Source organism: Phalacrocorax carbo, chromosome 23, assembly GCF_963921805.1.
Source record: "Phalacrocorax carbo chromosome 23, bPhaCar2.1, whole genome shotgun sequence".
Classification (NCBI taxonomy): domain Eukaryota; kingdom Metazoa; phylum Chordata; class Aves; order Suliformes; family Phalacrocoracidae; genus Phalacrocorax; species Phalacrocorax carbo.
In genome coordinates this window covers 5,351,896-5,357,304 of record NC_087535.1, presented here as the reverse complement: position 1 = coordinate 5,357,304, position 5,409 = coordinate 5,351,896, and the positions used below count along the sequence as shown (strand labels likewise).

At 52.0% G+C, this 5,409-nt stretch overlaps 1 protein-coding gene across 1 annotated transcript in view; it reads left to right on the top strand.

The window, feature by feature from the left end:
- Positions 1–1,757: 1,757 nt before the first annotated feature.
- The window catches only part of KLHDC8A (kelch domain containing 8A), a 176,831-nt gene continuing 173,179 nt past the window's right edge, over positions 1,758–5,409 (top strand). Inside the window, exon 1 of the mRNA XM_064472413.1 lies at positions 1,758–1,768. The gene's annotated coding sequence lies outside the window, so the exon portion shown is untranslated. The remainder of the gene's footprint in view (positions 1,769–5,409) is intronic.

Below are 5,409 nucleotides of genomic sequence, written 5' to 3'. Positions count from 1 at the left end.
CAGCCCTTCTGGAAAAAAACAAACAACAGCCTTTCTCCTGCTGTATCTAGTTCCTCACTGAGTAGTGAAATTCTGGTATAACTGGGTAATTCTGCTTCTCCCTGAAATGAAGTATTGCGTATACCTTTGACTATTAACAGCTGTTGTATGATCTGGGCATTGCACATCCTGTTCAGCAAAGTGTTCAACTCTGGAGCATTTACTACAGCAGCAAAGTCCCCTGCGTGGCTGTCTGCTGACGAGCCTCAGACTTGCCCCAGTCAGGTATCTCCTGGGGGAGTGGAGATGGGGGCTCGTGGACTGGATTAGCCCCCTGTGCCTGCTTGCAGGATGCTGAACTTCCTCTCTCCCTCTCATCTGCCCTGAGCATGTGGATTGCCCGGTCCTTGAGACGGGGGCTCTTGCATTTGTAGGCTCAGAAATAACAAGGGTTTGAAACAAGCACGGATCTGTGGCTTTTCTGAGAGCATCAGCAAACACCAAAGCAGAGGCAGAGCTGCTCTCTGCAAAGGAAACCCAGAGAACTGCGTGCAAAAAGGCTTTATCGGGTCTGAGAAATGTGAGATCATTCGTAGCTTGGGTGTGAAAGAGAACACAAGGATGGGAACTGAGTTACTTCTCCATCCTCTTCAGGGTGCTCCTTTTAGCTTCAGCAAAGGCAGCTGGTATTTGTGGACCCCTCTGTGCCCTGTAACACTCCACGGGCATCCCGCATCATCGTCGGGAGCTCTGTGAAGCGATGGCTTCCTGCATGAGCAAGAGCCACCACATCCTGGGACGCTGGGGGTGGTACCGCCGCGAGGAGGAGCGTGGTGTTTACGTGGGTCACAAAGCCGGCGCTTTGCTGTGGGTTTCGATCGTGGTGTGAAGCTGCTCCGAACCGAGTGACAGCACGTTTCCTGCTGTAAAACTTGTCAGGTTGATGACTAGCACCATCTAGGCCTCGTAGGCAAACTAGCACTCGTGCCCACTTTGTGGTAGAGCTTCTGTAGGGTCGGGGGGTGGTTGGTGGTCCCAGAGCCCCGGACCTTCCCGCTGCGCGTCCGTGCTGCTGCGTGACTCGGGCTGCTCGCGTCCAGCAACCCGGCTTGCTCGCAGGGCTCTCCTGAAAGTGAGTGGGGGGCTCGCCTCCCCACCCTTTCACCTCCAAGGATGTCACAGGAGCTATGGCATAAGGCGCTAATATTGGTAACTGAAGCCTTAGTGACCTGAGAAGGCGTTAAACGTTACGCTTCCTGAGAGCATCCCTCTTGAGAGAGCGATGAGTGGATTTCCGTTGTGAAACTTTAAAATCCCACAGACAACCCTTCCTTGATCTAAAGGCTTTTCCCTTGTGAGCGTATCCTCTCACTAATGAGACGCAAAACCTCTCATAGCTGTTCTGCTTATTTCATGACTTTTAGATTCCCAGTACTCTTGCAAAGCTCGGTCTCAGAGCTGGGAGCTCTATTAAAATAGCACCTCCAAATTCTGGGACGAGGCCTCGTTTGGGTCTGACTAGCTGTTGCATAGCGTTCCCGGTGCCCGTGCCCCCCCCTCCCTCCCGCCGCTCTCAACCCAACAACCATGTGATGGCAAAGTCAGAACCTTCCAGTAAGATAAGTCATTGCTTTTAGAAATCTCTGCTTTTCTGACTGGGTTGTCCTGTGTTTTCCTAGAACTGGCAGTTACGTATCACTTCGTGACTTTGTCCTTGCCTCAGAACTTGCAAAATCTATTTCTAGGTGCCACCGTCTGATTAACCTTCACCAGAAATCCGCACTGAAATGTATTCGTCTGACTTCCTTTTTCTGCTGCCTCTTTCTCTTTAAAAGGCTTTTTAAAAGGTCTTTACAGATGAGCTTTTCCCAAACCCTGCCTTGTTGCCTGCTTTATTTTACTCCATCCCTTTGTCTGTCCTATATTCTTTCCCTTGTGATGCTGTCTAAGATAGGAACAAGCCCACGTTGCAAACCCACGACAGGGGAAGCAGAACAAAATGAGAGTTGCACAAAGTAGGAAATTTATTATCCGTCTGAAAAAGGCGCTTTGATTGTTTGTCAGTGGAGTCACCCCGGCTGCTACAGCTGTAGCTGAAGCCCTTTAGGTCTCTTGGATGCTAGGGCGGAGTGGAGTTGATTTTCGTGGGCTCTCCCTCTTCCATGGCAGCCTGCACCGTCTTTTTGGGTACAGCTCATGCATTGTTTCCTAACCGAGCGCTAAAGAGATATGAAATTTTTGGGTGTGCTGGTAGATTTTGCTGATGGCAAGTGGAAACAAAGCCAGGGAAGAATCTGGAGTTGCGGTGGTGCGCTAAGTGCTATTTGCCTTGCAAAACATGTTCGGACCCTACTTGAGTCTGGCACGCGCGCTGAAGCACCGGGTTTGTGTGATCACGTATCTTGTGAAATGTTCCTTTCCGGAGCTGTATCATTCTCCCACTTAGCAAGTAAGTGATGTTCGGTGCCAAATGAGGAAAAGCTACTCAAAGAAACGGCATGGTGCGTGCCAGTCCTGTAGGTTGTTCATCACCGCAAAGGCTACAGGAGCTCTCGGAGGAACCAGCTGGTTTCGGGAGCGCTCCCTGAGCGAGATGTGCCGTCCCAGGTGCTGGTCCTTTCCCAAAGAAAATGGATTTAGCTCTGTTTGGGGTACACACATGCAAATGTTGGCAAACCTCCCACGTGTGACTCTACAGGAAGAGTCTGAGAGAGCACAGGGCTTTTCTTTGTTTTCCTCTTTGTTTTTTGGTTCAGTCTGGGAGAAGGAGTCCAAGCTCTAAACAGAGCAAGAGGTTAGGATGGAGCACAGCAGCAGAAGATAAGAGGGATGGGCACAGGGAAATGCTTGGCAAAAGGCTTGTGGTGTTTGTTAGCAAGTCTGGCTCACCCGTGGAGCTGTGTTTGAGTCATCTGCACAGCAGAAGACCAGGTAGAGGTGAGGAGGCTCCGGCTCAGTGCCATGGGAAAGAGACTCCTTTGCTCCAGACCTTTGTTCCTGGGTCAGTGCTTCCTGGCTTGAGCATTCCCAAGGGAAAAGCGGGTACTGATAACGTGAAGAAGTGCCCTGTGGAAATAATGACCGATGATTTCTACAGGAAAAAAGAAGAGAAGAAAAAACAGCACATGCTTTCATTTCAAAGGGGCTTTAATTATTCTGAAAGCAGAAGAAACTGACTCTGGACTTTTGAGGGGGATTTTCTTGTCCTTTTCCCTTAGCTTTTTCCTTTCTTCCTCTTCCTGCCCAGTCTCTCTCTCACTTTTTTCTTTTTTTAAAATTGAAAGTGGAGGTGGGAAAAATGGAAACAATTCTTAGTTTTATTTTAAAATGTGGTAGTTAACTTCTGTAAATAAACTAATAAATGGTCAGCTTGGTGGAAAGCTCCTCCTCTTCCCATGAGAGAAAGCATGGGTTGGGGGAAAACCCAGTACTTCTTCCCTGTAGTTACGAGACATCTCAATTCCCTAAACTTCCATGCTTTCTCTGCTTTCAACTCCCTCCTGATCCCCCGTGACTGTGCAGTAAGTGCTGATAAAGGGTTATTTAAAGGTATTGTGAAATGCAAGATTGCGTTCCCTGTCTTGCTCCTGAGTTTACAAACCTCCTTTCACTTCATTCAGTTGTCATTTGGCTCTGTGAAATGGGACCAGCCGAAGGGCACAACCCAGTAACGATATGGAACTTGCCTTTGTAGAACCAGCATTAATTGCAGCTGGAGCTGCTCAGGCGTAACCGGGCTTTGAGCCACAGCTTGTGTGTTTGGGGAAGATGGTGCTTCCCAAACACAGCCGTACCCGGCCGTGCGGTGCTGTGGCTCGTACCCACGTATCGAGCAGGACTCAAGTTTGTGAGAAGGCAGTTGGGTGAAATGTGAAGAGGAGACTTTGTACTAACGCAGCTAACCTTTTACTGGCATGTGTCGAGGAAACCGAAAGCTGCGTGTTTTGGCATGTGCGGTGTTTGACACTGAAGCACTGCTTAAATTTTTTTTTTCCTTCTCTGCCAATGGGTGGGAATCTGATGGCGAGGCAGCGAGGGCTCTTTGCTCGTCGGAGGGAAGTGGGAGAGCGCTGCCTTCTCAGTGCTTCACCTTCTGCTCCCGATGCCTAATCCAATGGAAAATAGCTCTGCTCTCAAGCTGGTGTGAAGAGTGCTTTTTTTTAGTGGATAACCTCAGGAGACTGCCCACCTGTAGGCCAAGGCAGCACGCCTTAGCAATAAACAGTACCTGGGTGTGGAAGAGCGGTTTCCTGGGGACCTGAGTGTGGGCATGGGCTGCTTTAATGAGCTTCAGCGTGATTAAGGCTCCTGCTGTGTGCGTGGTCTCCTGCAGCAAGCCCGGGATCGCCCGTCCCTTCCGCTCGGTCTGGGGAGCGCGAAGGCATCGTGCCTTCGCCACCAGCGTGTCAGGAAGAGATCCAGGAGCAGAGAACATCCGCAAAGCCCCGGCCGAACCCCGTGGGGACAGGTTCCTCCAGGTGGGTTTCTTGAATCAAGTGGCCTGGTGCCACCCTGTTCCTCGGGGAGAGGGCAAGCGCGTGGCAGCGCCTTTCTCGGGGGAAGGAGGATTTTTATGTGAAGGTTTCTCAGTGGGGGAAAAAGCAAGGAGCTCCGCTTATGAGAGCGCGGTGGCACGTGAGGAGCGACTGTGTTGGGTCATCCCGTCTTCTGGGGGTGTTGGGGGTCAGGGGTTGGTCTCTTCTTGCAAGTAACAAGCGATAGGATGAGAGGAAACGGCCCCAAGCTGCACCAGGGGAGGTTCAGGTTGGATATTAGGAAAAATGTCTTTACTGACAGAGCGGTCAGGCATTGGCACAGGCTGCCCAGAGAGGTGGGGGAGTCACCGTCCCTGGGGGGGTTCAAACACCGTGTAGACGTGGCACTTGGGGACATGGTTTAGGAGGCCTGGGGGTGTTGGGTTGGGGGTTGGGCTTGGTGATCCTGGGGGGCTTTTCCAACCTTAAGGATTCTGGGATTCTATCCTCATGAGCCCCAGCCCTCTCTCACCTTCACCTCACTTTGCCTGATAATGTTCCCGGTTTTGCAGAATTTATCTTTTTATTTACATATATTTTTTTAAACGTTTAATGTTTTTTTTAAAACATTTTAGTCTTCTGCAGCTCACTCCAGCCTGAGCCCGTTCTCCTCCCACGTCGTGTCCTGCCGTGGCAGGGGGACCCCAGCACAGTGGGGGTTCCGTGTTACTGGTGCCACGTGAGGCGGGCGCTGCCCCCGCCGGGGCTGCGGGCGGCGGGGCCGGGCCGGCGGCGGGGCCGGGCCGCGGGCACATGGCTGCGGGCGGGCGCTAGGCCCGGCGGACTACATCCCCCAGCGGGCTTTGCGAGCGATGGGCGGGCACCGCCGCCTCATTGGTCAGCGGCGCCTCCGATCCGCGCGGGGATTGGCCGCCGCCTTCGGGCGCCCCGCGCC